This window comes from Cibotium barometz, chromosome 14, assembly GCF_041138505.1.
Source record: "Cibotium barometz isolate CiBa-2024 chromosome 14, ASM4113850v1, whole genome shotgun sequence".
NCBI lineage: Eukaryota > Viridiplantae > Streptophyta > Polypodiopsida > Cyatheales > Cibotiaceae > Cibotium > Cibotium barometz.
This window is the reverse complement of record NC_141059.1, coordinates 36,651,707-36,674,425: the sequence shown is the minus strand read 5'-3', so window position 1 is coordinate 36,674,425 and position 22,719 is coordinate 36,651,707.

Here is a 22,719-nt window from a genome sequence, read left to right as displayed (position 1 = left end):
TGGTGGCCAGAGCAGCTGGGCTACCCTCCGTCAGAGTTTTGGTGTCTGACATCTCCTCCCTTCCTAAGGTCATTCAGCTACCTAGGATAGGGGGGGGATGGATTGATCAGAGAGTGTTGTTCTCGGGGCTCCCGAACCAGTGCTTCATATGCAGGCAGGTCGGCCATCTGGCCAAGGCCTGCCCTCGCAGGAGACCTCGACCCTCACCACAGCAGCAGGCCCCTGATGGCCGCCCACAGATGCGGCACGGCAGGCTGCCTCCGGGACACCTGCTCAGGCCACAGAGACCTCGGAGTGGCAGCCTGGACAGGGGCGCCACCGAGGGAGACAGTCACAGCAGCACGCACAGAGACCGCTGCAGCAGCAGCCACAGGCTCAGCCTCACTGGGTTCCCGTGAGGAACAGCTTTGCTCCTCTCCAGGAGGAGCCCCCTGCAGTGACTGAGGACCAGGAGATGCCAGCACCCCCTCCTTCACCCCCCCCACCCCCACCCTCATCCCCTCCCATTGCCTCGCTTCCACCTTCGCCTCCGCCCGCCCCCGCTCCGGTCTCGGCAGCGGCTCCCTCTCCGCCCCCCTCGCCCCCCCTCCTCCCCCCCCACCCGCCTCGCCTTCTCGGGAGACCCTGGCAGTCCCCTGGCGTTCGCCCGCAGTCCGGAGGGCGCTGAGCACCGATCTCGCTCGAGCACCACAGAGGAGACCTGCCATGCCGATCCGAGCTTCACGGATATCATCTATCCGCAGTCGGCTGAGTCGCCTCGGTGTTAGACAGCGATCGGAGGCTTTCGGTTACGCTTTCACTCGGCTTTTTGGAGCAGAGGGCCCCCATGAGCCAGCACCCATCCGCGTTCATGTAGTGATACCTCCGGCCCGCGGGGAGGAGGCACTTGATTCAGCAGTGGCCTTCTCGTTCCCTCTCTGTGGCCCTTGCGACCGGGAGTGGACTCTAGAGCTTGCTATTAGCACTTTGAAGACTCAGACAGTTGAGTTTTCACATCATGTGAGCGACCTGGAGGTGACAGATGTGATAGGCCGGCTCTGGGAGTTGGCTCATTTTTTCTTGGATCCCGGGAGTGTGGATGCCTCAGGGATTCGTCACTTGGTCGTGCGTATATAGTGGCAGACTTAGCACGCGACCCTGGATATGTATGTATACACGAGGTTGCTCTGTCAGAGCGGGAGGCAGTCGCCATGGGCCACAGCCACTGGCGCCTGATCCGGGATTCTTGCAGTACACCGGGTGGGCAGATTCGCAGCCGCTCGGATGGGGACTACTCTCCATCCAAGCCGCTTGCGAAGGCCCGCCGCACGGCTGAGACAGCATCTACCTCAGCAGGTCATCCAAAGAAATACTTTTTATATTGATAGTAGATGAAGCTTCATGTCCTTGCTAATGTAATCATCTTGATTGGAGCCCAAGTGATAGTATACTATATCTTGGACTTCAACTAGGAGGATGCTATTGTATCAACAAGGACACCATTTGGTTGAGCGGTTGAAGTTGCTTATATTGGACATTAGTGAAGTGTTTTGGCCATTGCTATGAGGACAAGTGAAAGAAGTCAAACCGATTTAAAGTGAGAAAAACATTGGATTAGCTTTTGGGGAGTTCTCTAGTTATCACACCTTCAAGTTGGCATCATTGGATCATGTGGGTGCTATTCTAGGCCACCCATGGTTGGATGATCGTTCGGGGGTGGTCTCCCATAAGGAGAAATGTTGACATTCTAAGATGGTTTTGGCTCACAATTGTAGATTTCTACGTATCCCTTGGCTTCTCACTCACAACTCATTGTTGTTATATCCGCCTCTCACTTGAAACAAGAGGTGCACAAGGATGGTCATGCATGTGTGTATATGGGAAATGAAGTCACATCGAGTTGGATCATCTGGAGAAAGATAGGAAGTGGCAGATTCTAGACGAGTACGAGCCACCCTAAATTGATAGAGCTCAAACAACATTTGGAGGAGGTGTTGGGGTCAAAGGGTTGGTCCATCCGAGCTCTTCAACATCACCATTTGGAGCTCATGTCCTCTTAATCAAGAATAAAGATGGGAGTATGCACATGTGCATGGATTCTTGGGCATTGAATACAATCCCTGTTAATAATAAGTATTGTCTACCTCTCATTGGTGTTTTGTTTGCCATGGCAAAATGGTTTAGCAAGTTGAATCTAAAGTTCGGATATACCATTAGGTTTGCATAGTGCAAGACAATATTAAAAATGATGGAATGTTAATGGATCTTGAGAAGATTGAGGCCATAGTTTCATGGGAGATCCTGGCGGATGTATATGAGCTCCAAAATTTTGTAGGGGTGACTATCCTTTATAGGAGACCAATCCTCCTCTGACATATGTAACAAAGGAGGACCGTGTTGGGACCCCAATAGAGCAAGCATGTTTTAAGAAGCTCAAAGTAATTATGTCTTATTCTTTCCTTATCCATTTTCCTAGATTTGAATAAGCCCTTCAGTGTGTTTTGCAACCAGATTGGAGGTGGACTTAGAGCAATGTAGTAGTGGGTAGTTTGTGCCAATGAAGACTCTGTATATTGAGGACTTGGATTTCAAGGACCATTGGAGCAAGTTTTTGGCAGGGCATTGCTTCAAAGTACCCCGCTTATGATGATTGCCTGTACTTTAAGGATAATCTATGCTTAGCTAAGGGTGGTGATTTACTAAGTGATTTTGCTTATTTCTTTTGTAGAAAACTCACATAATCTCATCTTAAAAAAACCAAGGTGTGACTGCCTAACGTTCCCATCTTAAAAAAAAACTAGGATGAAAGCACATTGTTTGAGAAATTGACTCTCTGTTTTATTGGCCTCACATGAAGCAAAATCTGCATTAGTAGTGTGTGTATTTAAGGTCAATCAAAAGTGAAAGGCATACACTGAAAAACAGCCGACAAGCTTCATCCATTGCCAATTCTAGAGCTACCATGGGAAGATATTTCTATGGAGCTACCATGGGATCCACAATTCACATGAGCATTTTGGAAGGCCTTGTTCTTTAGCCTAGGATAAAGTTGTAGTTTAGTGCGGCCTTTCATCCGTAGATAGTAGCACTCAGACCAAGAGCATGAATAAAAAAATTAATCCATTTTTTGGTGTTATTGTCAAAATTAATAGACTCTTTGGGAGGAATTTTTACCACCATTGAAGCATTCCATTATTGATAGGATTCATGATTCAATCGAAGAAGATTCCCTTTGAAATTGCATATGATCATTTAATTCTCAATCCAATGATTTGAACTCTTCACACTTTTTTAGGACATTATGGTAGAGTTAAGGTGTCCAAGACATGGATCCCATGTTGCAATAATAGATCCAAGAAGAGATACGGATGAATAAGATGAAACATGGCCAATTATGATTAAGCCACAAAATTGGCTTAAGATTGATTATGAGTTTTGAAGAAATGGAAAGGCAAATTAATATATTCCATGAAATTGCTTGTGATTCACAATTTCAAAGTTTTGAAAGGAAAATCATGTATCTAGTAGATTCACAATTTTTTAAACTCTCTAAAAATACTATAAAATTATTTATCTTTAAGGAGATATGTATAAAAAAGTACATCTTTTAATCAATAAAGGTACATGCCTATGGATTGAATGCATATATATAAATTTTTGTATTGCATTTATAGTGTGCAAAAAAATTCGTTTTAAGAGGCAACTTTCTCCCTTAGATCAACTTCTCGATATGTCTGTTTTTTGGCATGTCTTCCAATGTTGACTTCACAAGAATTTCTAGCATAGATTGGACTCATTTTTTGGTTGAGTGAACTCAAAGAATGAGCTTAGGTGACTCTTGGTGTTGCCATCAACTATGTGTTCTACTTTTCTCAAAGACTACATTTGGTACACCTGCATGGCTTTGTAAAATTTGACAATTGCATATCTTGATTTACTTTATTCTATAACATGTGGCTTTGGTTTAATATCCTTTGAGTAAACACCCCTAAATAACTTCCAAGTGTGGAAGCTCTCAACCCTTGGTAAACTCACCATTGCAATATATTTAACTTTGTGTGCATTTATCAATACATCTTCTCAGTGTTCGATCTCGGTCCAATAAACCTCCAAGGTTTGTCTACTTTGAGCAGTTATAGAAACAATCATCCCACTTGGATCCTTGATTATCCATTTGATACAACGTAGAGATCATATCCTTGATTCTCTACTCACTCTCGCAAGGCTTACTTAAGTAGACTCATTGAATAGTACACTAGATATAAGAGCAAGTTGCTAACATTAACTTGTCTTGAGTGAAGGATAAAAAATTGTGCTAAAGTCACAAGATTAGGGAGGAGAAAAGTATGGGCTAAAACCACAAGATTAGGGAGGAGAAAAGTATGGTCATGGGAAGGGAATGAGCTAGAAAGATGAGAGGAAGAAAAATGTTAGCAAACGTCCTTTATGGCTACTTGGGCATGCATGAGAAGCCATTGTGTCATACTAACTTATTGGTATTGTGAGTGATTTCACCAATAAAAATTGCTTAAGTGAGGAAAAGGCTTAATAAGCCTATATTATTATTTAAGATTTAATTGCTTAAGTTTACAAAGCTTTTTTGAAGAAGCTTATAATAGTTCCTTCCAAGATTTACAAAAATAAAGCATATAATCAACGTCAAAGTGGCCCAAAATTTCAGCATTGGAAAACAAAATTCAACAAGTCTTTCCAAAGATTCTATACAAAATTGTCCAATCAAGCGTGGCTTCAACTCAACAACTTTGGTATCAACTTGACAAATGTGATTATGGCTATGATTTAAAATGTGTCTCCACTCTTGTTATTCCTTGTTGATGTTTGGGTTACCACTCTACAAAATTATCATTTTGCACTTCACCATCTAGTTGATAGTGTTGCATTATGGTGGAATGCTACTAAGCTAGGACATCATAAATCATGTTCTTGAAAGAGTTCCAAAAGGCAATAAAGAAAAATTTATTGCCACCCAAAGGAATGGGATAGTACATATATAGAAGGAGATAGTGCAAATGTATGTAGACAAATTTGGCAATAAAGAAAGTGCATGAGAAGGACAAAAATAAAAAATTATATCATTCTTTAAGCTCTACTATTTTCTTAGCCCTTAATTCTTTAAGCTCTACTATTCTTTAAGCTCTACTATTTTCTTAGCCCTTAATTATGAAAAGAAAAATGATTCCAAAGGAATCTAGGACTATCAAAGATTCTTGTCCCTTTTCATATTAATTTGTTAAGGCCATTTAGAGGACAAATCCTTACTCATCCTATTTATGAAGAGGCTCTACAATTAATTGATGATAGAGCTAGACAAAATTATTGATCATGAACACACCACTACATGCACAAGCAACACATACATTAGATGCCTTTTGAAGTTAAAAAACCATCCACGAGAAGATGATAGATCAATGCCGTAGCTGTTTTTTCGTATAGGTCCTAACATTATCCACCTATATGACCAAAAACGCAACAACTGAGGACAATTGTTGCCAACTAGAGTACGAGGGATATTAGCAGACACCCTCTATGGTTATATGGGGATGCCTACAAAGCCCTTGTGTCATGCTAACTTATTAGTATCGTGAGTGATTTCACCAATGAAAATACTAATGTGTTAGTGCTATTAACATATGTGTAGCGGGGTCACGGCTATTAACATATGTGTAGCAGGGTCACGCTAGTGATTATGTATTGCACATGATATTTTGGAAGCTGGCTCCAACAGCTTCTTTAGCCAGCTGATTTAGTTAGCTAACTCTGATCTGATGGTTGATTCTGACAGTTAACTCAGACCTAAAAAATCTCAAACATGTTTATTTTGTGGAAGACTATTGAGCCTTCCCTTGCTCCAAGCATGGAGCAATTGTGAAGCCTTACCTTACTCTTCAAACACCTTCCCTTAAGGGAAGCTCCATCATGCCAAGGCCTGCTTGCTCTTTGCCTAGGGCTTTAGTGAAGATATCTGCAACATTCTCTTTGGTATTACAATGCCGCAACACTATATATCACCTGAGCGTATCTTCTCCCAGATGAAATATTCTTTGACTTCAATATGTTTGGTCCTTTGATGCATGATTGGATTTTTGGCTAAGGCTTTAGCTGATATGTTATCATAAAGAATAGAAGTAGGACCATCAAGTCCATAAAGACTAAGTTGCAAGCATCATTTTAGGTAGATAGCTTCACAGGATGAGGCAGTTAAAGCCTTGTATTCAGCCTATGTAGAGGAAAGGTTGAGTGTATTCTGCTTCTTAGAACATCATGAAATGGCTCCTGCACCAAGAAAGAATGCATTGCCATTGATGCCTCTTCTGTCTATCAGACGGCATAGTCATAATCACTAAACCCGTAAAGACTTAGTGTGTTACCTACATATAGGATATCCCAATGCTGAGTGCCTTTCAAGTACCTGAGCACTCTTTTGGTTGTAGTCAAATGAGATAATTTGGGGTTCTGCATAAATTGAGCAAGACTATTTACTATAAAACAAAGATCATGCCTAGTGATAATCAAATAAATGAGAGAACCAATGAGTTGCTTGAGACTTTTTTAGGACATTATGGTAGAGTTAAGGTGTCCAAGACATGGATCCCATGTTGCAATAATAGATCCAAGAAGAGATACGGATGAATAAGATGAAACATGGCCAATTATGATTAAGCCACAAAATTGGCTTAACATTGATTATGAGTTTTGAAGAAATGGAAAGGCAAATTAATATATTCCATGAAATTTCTTGTGATTCACAATTTCAAAGTTTTGAAAGGAAAATCATGTACCTAGTAGATTCACAATTTTTAAACTCTCTAAAAATACTATAAAATTATTTATCTTTAAGGAGATATGTAAAAAAAAGTACATCTTTTGATCAATAAAGGTACATGCCTATGGATTGAATGCATATATATAAATTTTTGTATTGCATTTATAGTGTGCAAAAAAATTCGTTTTAGGAGGCAACTTTCTCCCTTAGATCAACTTCTCGATGTCTCCACGTTTTTTGGCATGTCTTCCAATGTTGACTTCACAAGAATTTCTAGCATAGATTGGACTCATTTTTTGGTTGAGTGAACTCAAAGAATGATCTTAGGTGACTCTTGGTGTTGCCATCAACTATGTGTTCTATTTTTCTCAAAGACTACATTTGGTACACCTGCATGGTTTTGTAAAATTTGACAATTGCATATCTTGATTTACTTTATTCTATAACATGTGGCTTTGGTTTAATATCTTTTGAGTAAACACCCCTAATTAACTTCCAAGTGTGGAAGCTCTCAACCCTTGGTAAACTCACCATTGCAATATATTTAACTTTGTGTGCATTTATCAATACATCTTCTCAGCATTGGATCTCAGTCCAATAATCCTCCAAGGTTTGTCTACTTTGAGCAGTTATAGAAACAATCATCCCACTTGGATCCTTGATTATCCATCCGATACATCGTAGAGATCATATCCTTGATCCTCTACTCACTCTTGATTATCCATCTGATACATCGTAGAGATCATATCCTTGATCCTCTACTCACTCTTGCAAGGCTTACTTAAGTAGACTCATTGAATAGTACACTAGATATAAGAGCAAGGTTGCTAACATTAACTTGTCTTGAGTGAAGGAGAAAAAATTGGGCTGAAATCACAAGATTAGGGAGGAGAAAAATATGGGCATGGGAAGGGAATGAGCTAGGGAGATGAAAGGGAGATATGCCTATGAGAGGAAGAGAAATGTTAGCAAACGTCCTTTATGGCTACTTGGGCATGCATGAGAAGCCATTGTGTCATACTAACTTATTCGTATTGTGAGTGATTTCACCAATAAATTTGCTTAAGTGAGGAAAAGGCTTAATAAGCCTATATTATTATTTAAGATTTAATTGCTTAAGTTTACAAAGCTTTTTTAAAGAAGCTTATAATAGTTCCTTCCAAGATTTACAAAAACAAAGCATATAATCAACGTCAAAGTGGCCCAAAATTTCAACATGAATTTTGGAAAACAAAATTCAACAAGTCTTTCCAAAGATTCTATACAAAATTGTCCAATCAAGTGTGGCTTCAACTCAACAACTTTGGTATCAACTTGACAAATGTGATTACGGCTATGATTTAAAATGTGTCTCCACTCTTGTTATTGCTTGTTGATGTTTGGGTTACCACGCAAAGATTTGACTTTTTGCAATTGGAGACAAACTAATAAGTATTATTGTTTCTTGATCAATTGCAATCCCGTCTATTCACATTTAAAATTTTACACTCTTTATTTATATACGTTTCTTTCTCTAACATGAATCCTCAACCCCCAATTTCACAGGAGCAAATCAAGGCACTCCAACACCAGATTCTAGTTGAAAAGGAGTTAAGAAGGGAGTTAGAAGATATATTATCTTGCAAACAAGAAGAGGTGTAGAGGAGCAAGTAGTGGAGAATCCTCAGATTCTAAAGGTGATCATATTCAGAAAAAAGTGGAAGCTACCCTTAGAGCTCAAGAGTCTAGAAAAGAGAAGAAGATTAGTCAAAAACTTGCTTCAAAATTATGATGGCAAAAAAGATGCTAAGGTGGTACTCTCATGGGGTTAAGGCAGCTTGTGATGATTACTTTTTGGGGAAGAAATTCTCTTAAAGAGAGAAAATGAGTTGCACTGTGAACCATTTAGTTGATAGTGTTGCATTATGGTGGAATGCTACTAAGCTAGGACATCATAAATCCCGTTCTTGAAAGAGTTCCAAAAGGCAATAAAGAAAAATTTATTGCCACCCAAAGGAATGGGATACTACATATATAGAAGGAGATAGTGCAAATGTATGTAGACAAATTTGGCAATAAAGAAAGTGCATGAGAAGGACACAAATAAAAAAATTATAGTTGGATTGAGATCACACATTAGAGCTGAAGTAAATATGTTTCATCCTCATTCTTTAAGATCTACTATTTTCTTAGCCCTTAATTATGAAAAGAAAAATGTTTCCAAAGGAATCTAGGACTATCCAACATTCTTGTTCCTTTTCATATTAATTTGTTAAGGTCATTTTGAGGACAAATCCTTACTCATCCTATTTATGAAGAGGCTCTACAATTAGTTGATGATGCAAAACAATTAGAGCCAGACAAAATTATTGATCATGAACACACCACTACATGCACAAGCAACACATACATTAGATGCCTTTTGAAGTTAAAAAACCATCCACGAGAAGATGATAGATCAATGCCATAGGTGTTTGTTTGTATAGGTCCTAACATTATCCACTTATATGAGCAAACATGCAACTAAGGACAATTGTTGCCAACCCGAGCACGAGGGATATTACCAGACACCCTCTATGGTTATATGGGGATGCCTAAAAAGCCCTTGTGTCATGCTAACTTATTAGTATCATGAGTGATTTCACCAATAAAAATACTAATGTGTTAGTTCTATTAACATATGTGTAGCGGGGTCACGCTAGTGATTATGTATTGCACATGATATTTTGGAAGCTGACTCCAACAACTTCTTTAGCCAGCTCATTTAGTTAGCTAATTCTGATCTGATAGTTGATTCTGACAGTTAACTTAGACCTAAAAAATCTCAAACATGTTTATTTTGTGGAAGACTATTGAGCCTTCCCTTGCTCCAAGCATGGAGCAATTGTGAAGCCTTACCTTACTCTTCAAACACCTTCCCTTAAGGGAAGCTCCATCATGCCAAGGCCTGCTTGCTCTTTGCCTATTGCTTTAGTGAAGATATCTGCAACATTCTCTTTGGTATTACAATGCCCCCCGCAACACTATATCACCTGAGTGTATCTTCTCCCACATGAAATATTCTCTGACTTCAATATGCTTGGTCCTTTGATGCATGATTGGATTTTTGGCTAAGGCTTCAACTGATATGATATCATAAAGAATAGGAGTAGGACCATCAAGTCCATAAAGACTAAGTTCTTGCAAGCATCATTTTAGGTAGATAGCTTCGCAGAATGAGGTGGTTAAAGCCTTGTATTCAGCCTATGTAGAGGAAAGGTTGAGTGTATTCTGCTTCTTAGAACATCATGAAATGGCTCCTGCACCAAGAAAGAATGCATTGCCATTGATGCCTCTTCTGTCTATAAGATAGGCGGCATAGTCATAATCACTAAACCCGTTAAAGACTTAGTGTGTTACCTACATATAGGATATCCCAATGCTGAGTGCCTTTCAAGTACCTGAGCACTCTTTTGGTTGTAGTCCAATGAGATAATTTGGGGTTCTGCATAAACTGAGCAAGACTATTTACTATAAAACAAAGATCATGCCTAGTGATAATTAAATAAATGAGAGAACCAATGAGTTGCTTGTATAAAGTAGTATCATACGGATGTCCTGTTTCATCCTTTTGGCAGCTTCAGAGTGGATTCCATTGGTGTAGACACTGGCTTGCGGGTCTCCATACCAAACTTCTTGAGAATAGCCTACAGAGAGCAGAAGGTACTTTTGCTAAAGCGAGGAAGATACCACTTATTGTGATCCTGGCTACTTAAATCCCAAAAGGATTTAGTGCAAGTATCCAAGATATTTCATTTCAAACTTAGCTGAGCGTTTGGATTTGATAGTAGCTGCAACCATGGCTGCATTGCTTCCTATCAAAATCAGATCATCAACATATAGAAGAACTAGAACAATGTAGTAGAGAGTATAGTCTGCATTACTCTTTTGGAACCCCTGAGCTTTGAGATGCTCATCAATTTTGCCATACCAGGCTCTTGGAGCTTGTTTCAGACCATACAAGCTCTTATGTAGCTTGTAAACAAGATGCTATATTCCTGCTTTAACATAACCTGCAGGCTACTGCATGTAAATTTCTTCCTCAATGTTAATCCCATTTTGGATTAACAAATATACTCCTCCATTTGAGGACATTATGAGATATTGGCCACCTAAGGCCTTAGTTAGTAAGTTTTGGATGCCTAAGCATGAATAAGGACCAATTGTATATAAGGCATTTTCTCACAATAGAAGGACACAATCCCCCTTTGTGCTATGAGAGTTCTTCCTTGTCTTGTGTGTGTGAGAGAGTCCTCTAGTGCATGTTTTTTCTCTATGCATGTATGTGTAGAGGAGAGAGAGAGAGAGAGAGAGAGAGAGAGAGAGAGAGAGAGAGAGAGAGAGAGAGAGAGAGAGAGAGAGAGAGATTGCCTTGTGTTATGGTGTGAGCGACTCTACGGTGACAGTGTGGAGGTGGAGGTTGGAGGATTGGAGCTTCCGTCTCGGAAGTGAGCTTGGGGACCTCAAGGGGCGTGAGCTCGAAGCATTGGTAAGTACCCAATGATGGTTGTTGTCTATTACTTCTTTCAATGGTGAATGTTTAAAGTTCTCTCTTGGGAGGTGCGGTAGAAGCCATTAACATTTTTGGTGTAACTACCGGGGAACACCATTGTTTCTTCCATCCTCTTTGAGCTTTAGCTCCCACTATGCAAGATTCATGATTGTCTTTGAATTTAGAAAGTGCATTATGATGAGAATGAATGGATACGGTTTGATTAGAAGTGAAGAGTTGTTAGAAATTGTTTGTTTTGGGTGTGGGTGAGTATTTGGGTTATCCTAGAGGAAAGCTGCATCATTTTTTCTTTTAATTTTGATGTTTGTATCACCAAACTTGCTACCGTGAGTGAACGAGCAGGTGTGATACTCTGTTTTTGTTTTTTTTTAATTCACAAAAATTACAAAAATAAGGAGCCAATGGTTGTGCTTAAAACTTGCATTACATTCCTTACTCCTAGCATAACCATTCTAGAACATTTGGATAGGTAAATTACACCCAAACTTCATTCTGTCGACTTGGGGGCGACACGTGAAAGTGTAGAAAACGGTTCACGAGGTGAGCCAGTTCCTTCTACTTCAAGGTGCGAACCGCCTTCCGCAATCAGTGCCGCAATTTTTAAGATTACCTTACGAAAAATAAGGTACCTTATCATGACACTTGTGACTCAATGGATTCTAAGGAATCTTATTCCGTGAATTAGCAGAAAAGTACTTCATGATGTGAAACATTCATTGTTTCATGGCGTGACCCATTTCATACTTCACGACGTGAAACATTTTCTATTTCACAGCGTGACCCATTTCATACTTCACAATGTGAAACATTCCCTATTTCATGATGTGAACCCTTGCTTTACCACTTCATGACGTGAATTATTTTTTGTGATTTCACGACGTGAACTATCAGTGGACGGACCTAGTTCACGAACCAAGGGCTATCAGGTCAAAGTTAGGAAAGTGCCTCTATTACACAAATTGAGACCAACTAACTTAGTTCAAGGCAATGCAGACCTAAAATTTGAAGTGATTATTAAACACATGAAAGTGCAGAAAGTTGTTCAACGACATGAATCAGTTACTGTTTCACGAAGTGAACAATTCCTTACTATCTCACACAACGTGAACTGTAGTCTGCTTTTTCACGACCTAAAAATTTAGATCGACAGAACCCTATGAAAATCTAAATTGGGGTAGTGATTTAGCCTATCAAATCACATTCTCATGCACTTGAGGTTTGGTAAACTCATTGGAGACGATCTTACTCCCGACGATAGTGCATCCAACCACCCAAGATCTTCCTATCAAAAGAGTGTTGGTTCAGGCCACTCGACGAGCACTCAATTGAGTGTTTCGACTCAGAGAAATCTAACCACCATTAATATAAGTAGAGAAGAGGCCATGGATGAAGGGATATGATTCCCTGAGTTTGGAGAGGAAGAAAAACCATCTTCCCCTACAAGATCCAGTGGTATCTTTGATATAGTCAGGGGATTTTTGGTCTCCAACCCAGCATAGAAGACGAAGCATAATCTGTGGGTCAACCAGCGTTGGACAACCAAGTCAATCTTCGAGTACCAGGCTTTCTAACACTGTGAGGATTAGTGGAACCCCCAGGGTTAGGAGAGACAAGGAAAGTGCGACTAGGACTGGTCAAGTTTTCTTCCCAACATCAGAAAAAATAGAATTAGACTTGAAGAGGGTTGAAGTAGAGCAACAACTACGATTATTGAGCTTAAGGAAACAAGAGCTCAATACTCAAAGAACAAGGGATGAACAAAAGAAAATAGAGAATGTAAATCCATTTCAATCACTAAACACCATTGATGGTATGGAATTGGGTATGACTGAAGGAGAAATCCCAAATCAAGAACCCATCAATGAAGAGCCAAGGGCGGAGGAAGGTATTAATACACACAATAAGGAGACAATTTACTTAGGGAAACTATTGAAGGTGAGGATCGCCTTTATACAAAAGGAAGACATAGAGAAAATGATCAATGATCCCTCATTGTTGTAGGACATGGAGCTCTTAATTCAACAAAGGCGGCCAGAGGCTGCTAATAATGAGCCAGGCCATAATACCCGAATTGCCTAGAAGAGCATATGCAGGAAGAGAACGAGGTCTAGGTAGGGGGAGTAGCTCCTCAAAGACCAATGGTGGATCTAAATGCAGATCTTAACATGGTCACAAGGGCAGATTTGCTCAATACGGCTTCGAAAATGGGTTGAGGAATGGTTAGGGAACTAGGCACTGCTCTAGAATCTAGACCATCCCAAATGAAGCCACATATCATTTCTAAGCTTATACAAAAGTTCTCAGGGGATGGGGACTCGATCCAACATGTTGAGGTCTTTGAGTTAACATGTGAAACCTATGGGGGCAAGTGAGTGTTGTGACCATGATCCATGCCTTCTCGCTGACCCTAGAAGGAAAGGCTCATCAATGGTATCAAACCTTGAAGCCATAAGATAAAATCAACATCACTCGGCTCAAGAATGTGTTCATACCAAGCTTTGCTCGAAGTGGTGACATATGGAGTCCTGTGGCTCAGCTTCACAATATTAAGCAGAAAGATAATGAGTCTATGCGAGATTATGTATCTCGACTCAAGCACTTGAATTCAAGATGTAAGCTACGGGAGAGGCTAACGGATGATCAGTTATTGCCTTGCTTCTGCAGAGGGTTCCGAGATCATAAAATGCATGATTGTCTAGTATTAGCCCGACTCGCTACCTTAGATGCATGATGTAAGTTGGCAATAGAATATGAAGACAACATGCTTGAATTGCCACAGCCTGAAGATTCGAAGGCAGCTTCAGTACCAACAAACATTGAGAGTCTTAAGTCACCACCAGGACGACACAAGAATTCGAAGCAAGCAAGTTGGAAACATGACTGTGGATGACGAGCTCAATAATGCTATACTGGACAAATTAAAAGTCAAGGATGGAAGAGAAGCATCAAGGCATGCTCATCTCTACCCTTGAAGGGATCTGGTATGGTGCTATGAATCACATCACTACTAAATGCCCTTAATTAAGAGTAAGGCCGCTACTCTATTGTGCTCATTGTGTGAAATTAGGAAACCATGACACTTATATGTGCATGTATCTGAGTTTCCAAACCGTAGCACAACTACCGGCACCCAGAGTGCCATTAGCCTTACCAACACCACCCGTGCAAACCGCTGCGACGGTTGTAGGGTAGCCAAACCCATCCTACTTACCAAGAGAGATGTTTTGGATATAGGACACATCGCCCCTATTGCCACCTGTTCTACCGCCACAACCACCACCACAGGCTAAAATCAATGAGAAATCAACCAAGTATTGATTGAGGAGCCATTGGACGAGGGTGAGATGGTACATAGATAGAAATCAATAATGATTATTATGAGGAGGCCGCGAAGATTGCACCAGAGTTTTATGTCTTACAAAATAGCACGCCAATGCTAGTGTTCCAAACCACAGTGCAATGGAGAGGTAAAGATGTGAACTTAGGTATGAGAAGGGGGCAACTACAATGTTTTGGTTGCGGTGGATCTCATCGAATAGAAAACTGTCCTAACACGAATGTGGTTCGCATCAAAATCAACCAATGGTAGCACCGCCTACTAATGACATGCCAACACTTACTTGTTTTAAGTGTGGGGTTGATCATTTGATTAAAGACTGTCCATATCATGCTAGTAGTTATGTTTCCACTTCTATAAATAGGCCACTATCCGGACCATAAGTGTGCAACCTGGGAACATCACGCCACTAAATGTCCTAACACAAGCTCAAGTCAAACAAGAGGACACAGGGAAGAACCCAGCAGGTGCACCATCAGAGGCCTATAGGGCCCTTGTTTGAAGACTCATGTATAGAGACCTACTTTTTAAAAAAGAAGGCCTCCACATGTAAGCCTTCATACAGGGACCCTATAGGCCTCCTCTAATGGGTCTAATATATTATCTAGGCTATGTAATCCATATGCTCTATGTGCAAAAAAATTTCAACCCATTTTGATCATTACACACCATGCATCAATTTTTTCTTGGAAAAATAATACTATCATATAAAATAGCACTTGCACATGCACATGCATGCTCATGATGTAAGCCACATGATCTATACATAGAATAAATTTCAGCCCATTATGATCACTGCACACCATGCATCAATTTTTTCTCGAAAAAAATTATGAATATACACCTGGACATGCACATGCACATGCACATGTAAATAAAAAAGCACCTACAGATGCACATGCAATTTTTTTTCCATGAAAATATAAAAATATACACGGACATTGAAAATGAAAAAATACTTAAAATATCAAATCAATGGGCAAATCCGATACATCACATCAAGGACACAACATTGGAAATAAAGAAAACTTAAAATATCCAAATCCGGTACATCACATCAAGTACAACTAGTTGAGTAAAACTGAACAAAAACATGAAACACAAAATGATACACGAGCATTCACACAGCTCTTCAAACCATGTCATGGTTAAGGCTGAATGCATCACTATTGTTATACGAATCCTACGAACAAGATAGAGATCCATAGGCTTGAGTGTAATGCACCGGGCATGGATGGCTAAATAAGCTAACCATCATGTATGAGGTCCGCCAAGTAACTTTCAACCACCTCTTAAAGATCAAGCAATGCTTGGGCTGACCATCAATCCACACTGCATGATTGGTCTCTTAAAAAGTACCTATAGTGATTTCCCCTTTGTAGATCTTGCAATATCTTACACCAACCTCGAGAAAGGCACCTTGGGTATAATCAACTGAGGACTCTTTGGGAACCTCCTAATTTCACGAAGAGTGGCGGTGCTTGGTCTTCATCTTCTCTTCTTATATGTCGGGGATGAACATTAGTAGCTTAAGCAATAAGAGCAGCTTTCCTATTTGGAGGAGGAGCTTGACCTTCATCATTGTCGGTGTTAGTATGTTCACTAGATTCGGATGAATGAATTGGTGTCTTGGTAGGCATCTTATTTGGTCTTTGCTTAGTACACGCGATACTTATAAGCTAGGAAGGAATGGAGAGAAATGAAAGAAGTGCCCTCATTTATAAATGGAACTTATCATAAGTTATTGACACTTACTTTTAAAAAATATCAACACTTTGAAAAATTTATCCATGTTGACTTTAGCAAACACTTATTTTGAAAAAGTAATCCATGTTGACTTTAGCAAACACCTATTTCTTTCAAACATTGGATTGCTCTTGCAGTCTCATAAACATAAAACACCTATTTCTTTAAAACATTGGATTGCTCCAATACTCTCATATTGGATTGCTCCAATACTCTCATAAAATCTTATTTCTTAATTATAATTCTAAATCACTTCCATTACCACTTTTTGTTTGATGTTTCCATTTTCTACCTGACTCCCTCTTGGGTTGTCAACCATTCTGTATGATGTTCTCTAGCCATGCTATTTTCATATCTTGCTTTCCTCACTTCATATATTGCCCGAACAGCTTCTGTATCATTGGATTTGGACTTTAATAATTTGTCCTCATACCTTATCTCTATTCTCTTATACCACCATTAGAGGATTTGAATCATTAATTCCACCTCCATGCACCGTTGCTTTTTAGAATCCGCATCAAGCTTGCCAATGAGATCTCTCCACACCTTGTGTGGACCATATCGCCAAACTTCCTTGTTCAGCAAAGTATGGACCATGAGCCTCAAGTATGTGTTGCATTCAAGATCCACAATAAAACTCAAAATATTACATTCACATTTTAATTGTAAAAACAAAATGGAGACCACTCTGACCATATAATGTGTAATGTAATTTGAAGTCCATGTCTCTGCCATTAAGTTATGATAGTTTACAACTGGCAACATCGGAATTGAATGTCATCTTTTGAAAAAGTGGTACCAATTTATCAAGTGCAATCCACACATTTACCTTTGCTATATGCATCCGTCCCCCATTGCTTCGATCATGGATAGCCATGTGTAATTTTTTCCATGCTTCATACTTCTCTAATTGTTTTACAAGCAACTTACAATCTTCAACTCATGGTGGAGATAAGAATTTCCTAGCTTTCGCTCCCCCAACACACGGTTTACATGGTAAATTTCCACTCTTTCTTGACTTTTTCTCATCCTTTTTTATTTCTACTTGGCCCCGGTGCAATCCAACATCAAATAGAACTTGTTCTACCTTCCTTCATGTTGCATCAACATTTGAAGCATGCTGCATTTGTTGTAGGCAAAACACACGTACTCAAACACCAACTTCTCTATTATCCTTACTATGGAATGCAAGGTGCAAAAGTGGACCCTTGTTAAGGGTATTTCTAAAATAGGATCCCACTTAGGATCTAATGGCACCAACATTCCATTCCTTTGAACACATTGGTCACGTGTTAGAGCACCAACATTCCATTCCTTTGAACACATTGGTCACGTGTTAGAGCACCACATTTTCATGTCCTTGAAATCCATTATTTCTTCCCATCCTTGCCTTTCTTTTTGGACTGCATGCAATATAAGCAAGTAAACTTAGCTGATGCTAAATTTGAAACACCAAACATACATTTCAATGTTTTCAAATCACCAGCAAGATACCATTCTACCTCATATTCACCAAATCCATCAACATGCAAAACTTCACCATTATTTTACCATCGTACAATATCTGGTATCTCTGTTAAGTTTTTAAAAAAAATCTTCAGTACTTCATGGTCCTCCTTTGGTACCTCAAATGCAGCAAGCCATCATATTTCATTCACCAATTGCACACTGAAATATTTTGGATGTTTTGAATTGATGTTGGGATCCAACGCCATATTCGTTAGTGTCAAGCTAACATATTCAAGCTTTTGGCCCTTAATGACTTCACTCTCATTAAGCTTCAAAACAAATTGAAGCTTACTTCTGCACTTCGATAAACATGTTGTAGAACTTCACCATTGTTGCTTGTAGCTTACATACATCCAATATAAAGTTATTTTCTACATGTAATTTGAAAGGCCCTTCCTTTGATCCAGACTTAAGAATATTTGTATGTTCCAAATGTATTGGCTTACCAATTGTGTCTAAGACTTTTGCATTAACATCTTTCCGTGCTTGCTTCACATGGAACGGCTTAGGGATGGGCACCACCCATCTGTTGTTAAGAACAGCCTTAAACCCTACATCCAATTGCTTTATAAATTATAGCATAGGATTCGAAGCTAATCCTTACCTTGAGTGTCTGTAGCTGTGAAGGTATTGCTTACTTCCTTCAAGCATACTCTTGCAACATCATCACCAATGGTTTTAAATTTGGGATTTTCCAATGTAAACTTCACCATACCTTTGCTTAGGAGCTTTGCAATTGCATCATCAACCTCTTCACTTAGGTTGGAAAACATATTCTTCATATTTGCACATTGTGCATAGACTCTCGACGATTATGTTGCCCACTCCCTTTGGTCAGCTCATGAAGTGGTTTGAACAACCTCACATGCTCACATGCTTCTTTGGTTTTCATTGAGGGTCTAGAAATAATAGTCTTTTCAAGCATTGCCACCATCTTTTTGTTCTCCTTCTCCAAACCATGTATTTTGCAATGCAGTTCTTCATTATCTACCTAGACAACATGCACCACATTTTCCATAACATGAATCGCATCTTGCAGACTCTGATACTCTCTCTCATTTTCACTTAGTGATTTTTTGAGCTCCTTTATCCTTGCATCCATGCCCATCATGGTGCGCTACAGATGTGTAAACACTATGAGCTTGCATTTCTAGCCTCCTAGTGTATCCCAATAACCTGCATTGCCTTCACACACATACTTAATGAAAGATATAAGTCCACTAAATTTTGGAGGTCTTTGGGTAATTGGATCGAGTGGATAAATACACCCCTCAACCCAAAGATCGACATGTTTTTTCCTTGCATTTCTCTCTTGTTGCATTATCTCTGGTTGCTTTTCACTTGTTGTCGTTATCTTGTATAGTGGTCCATACTCAAGCTCCAATTGGAAGTGAATGTCTCTCTTCCTATTCCAGCCTATATCCTAAAATTAGCATTTGGACAAAACAGAGTTATTAACTAAAAATTAGCTTTGGATAAAACACAACTATTAACAAAAAAATTAGCCTTTATACATTTGTACAACTCAAAAATTTAACAAATACCACAACTTTAACTAGAAATAACATTGTTGAACACAACGTTAAGTAGATATAACTTTAATATAACTTAAAACTAAATCATAACTTTTAATCAAAATAAGACACTTGTTTCAACCAAATAACATAGAAATAAGATCACGAAAAACTCAACTATTGACTCAATTTCACACATGACTAAATGACATTTAGAATAATAAGATGGTCAGAATAGGAAAGCAAACATCATTAAACACAACTATTAACCCCAAATTAGCTTTTATACATTTGTATAACTCAAAAAATTAACAAATAACACAGCTTAAATGAGAAATAACATTATTAAACATAACATATAGACTTCAATATATCCCAGAACTAAATCATAACTATTAATCAACAATTATATTTCACCCACTTGTTTCACTCAGAAAATCACTAATGAACAATCCAAATAACACAAAAATAACATCATTAAACTCAACTGTTATCTTCAATTTCACATATGACTAAATCACATTTAGAACAATAAGATGGCCAAAATAGAAAAGAAAACATAATAACTCAGACAAAATTAAACCATAACAAAACAACATAACAGATTAGAAGATGGACATACCTCCATTTCTCTCTTGTTCTTTGATTCTTTTTGTAGAGATTAATGATCATAAATATGATTGAAGGGAAAGATGAATATATGGTTCCAACTAAATGACACCAAATAATCAACATACCCTCTAATTTATCTATTACAGGAGAGAAGAAACCCCATGATTGAGAATATCTAAAGTCATTAATGTGGTTTATGAGGGAAAGAAAGCTTTTGAGCATAGCTACTAAAGAAAATAAACACAAATTTGAATTTTCTCTCTAGTACAAAGGAGGAAAAGTAAAAAACCTAAAGCTATATCTCATCAAAGTATACTAAAATCGCCCTACATTGAAAACCCTATTTTTCTTATTCTAAAAATCTAGACAAGTCTCTAAATGAAAAAAATTCATAAACCCCTGTATACTTAATGAAAAATGACAGATTAACAACCACACTCTTAGAGCATAGAGGTAGGCATGGGTAAAAAGAAATTCAAAAATTTGATGTCTACATCAAGTTATTCCATTTTTTAACTTCTCCCATTTTGAAATGCGTAAATGCAATCTATTTTGAAGGATTTAGAAGTTGAAAAGTCATGTGGGTATTTAAGAGTGTCACATCTTAGATGCTTCACGTTTTTAGATCAAATAGAACATTATTATTTCAAATTTAAGAATTTTAAGGATAGGTGGTTCTAACTTTGGACATGGGACAGTAATACAATAAAATAATAGGTGAATCTCTTATAAAAACAATATAAAGAGATATCCTTAATTCTAAAAGAGGAGAGAGGATCGCAATATTATAACCTTTTTTCACCACTTTTCCTTGATTCATGGAAGGGTGAGAAATCCCTTAAGGGGAAAAATAGAGAGTCATTTCAATGCCACATGATACACATGGAAGACTATGAAGCTATCCAACAGTTCTACATGAGAAAATAAGTGATTTCTACAAAAGTGTTGATGGTGAACTTTTTCTAAATGTGTCAATTCTGATTCATTTATGTGATTTTATATTTAGTATTTTTATGTATATGGCATTGGTAAGGTATTTATGTTTATATTTATTATTTTTTGTGCAAGAAATGATGTTCATTTTGTGGCCACTGCCTGCTGGTCTAGTCTTAGCAAGAAAATCTTCACCTTTTGTATCTGTTGTTTGGCAGTTCAGTTGTGGCAAGCCGATCTACATCATGTGTTACTGTTGAGTCTAGGAGAAGTACGAGGAGCAGTAATGGTGTTGGTTTAAAGGAAAATTTTGGTGCTTATGTGAGCACAGGTGCTGGCTCTAGCGCTATTGGTGCAATGGCAAATTCTGTTGGTTGTGCAAGTGCAGCTTCTACCATTGCTGCGCTCAAGGATATGAAAGCTTTTTTATGGTTGATGGTAGTGGCTCTGCAGTAGCTACTATGCCATGTGGTGCTTCTGCCATTGGAACAATTGGTGCTGGTGGTTCTGATGATGTGGAAAGTGGTTGTAAACAGGGTTCTATTCCTTACACTGTTGGTGATGACCTTCCTTTTGATGAAGGATTGCTAGATCATCTTCCACCTGTGCTGGTGCTGCTAGAGCTTTGGGTTGGGCTATTCGTGGAATTGTTGTAGAATTTTCTATACTAATAAAAGAATGTTTGGGTAGCTTTATGTCTATTCAATGTTTTAAACTTCTGATGGTTGATGTGTCAAAATGCTATTGGTATTCTCTAGTTTTAGAATTCTAGTAGGCTTATGTGTCATGATTTTATTAGTTTTGTGATTTTTAATATTCTGAGTGGTGCTGACTTGGAAATATTTCCTTAATAGTTGTGTTCTATAATATTCCTAGTGCTAATGTGTTAGAATCATTTTGTATCATGACATTATTCTTGCAAAATAATGCTTGTTGATTAAATGGCTAAGATTTGCACTCCATCAACCTTGGACCATGATGAATATGTGATGACTATTGAGAGCCAAGTGTGAGGTTGAACAAGAAGCAGCACACAAATGCAAGCTCAGTTTAGCACAACACATTAGTGATTTTTTTTAACAACTTCACTGCCTTTTCTTTTCTCTAAGGCTCAGCAATTATTAGCACTTGTTGGCTGGAGCGTCCTCAAAATTAGACAAAGAAAAAAAGAACTAACAACTAAGTCATTGTGAAGGGCATCATTAAGAGCTCTCAGCCTGGAGATAGGACCATAGCCTTGTGTGAAGGCTCAAAGTTGTGGCCGCCAACGTGAAGGAGGAAGAGAGAGAAAAAAAATTCTTGGTATGAGCTAAAAAAAAGGGGGCTTTCATTTGCTTAAATACCTTAGGGTATATTTTGACATTTTTCACACCTTGGACTTACCCTAAGGCTTTGGCCTTTCCACATTTCCTTTGGGCTTTTCAAACTCTACAAGCCTCAATATTTTACATGTCTACTTAGTGCTTTGTGAGCATGTTTACACACCTTGTATTTTGTGGAGGTTTTTCACGTGTGCTTCACATTTTGACTGGTTTAGCGTTTGATTTGAGCACTTTGGTGTTTATGTAGTGATTATTCACACATGGTTTTGTTGGTGTTGTTCACACATGCTTTGAGCATTATTTATGTTGTTCACACACGACCATGGGTTATTCCTACTACTTTTACCCTTGATATGATTGCCATGGCGCGAGTTCACACCATTATCCTCATTGACATCACTATATTACAATCTCAAATCCTGATCTTAGGAGTGTCGCTCATGCATTGACTT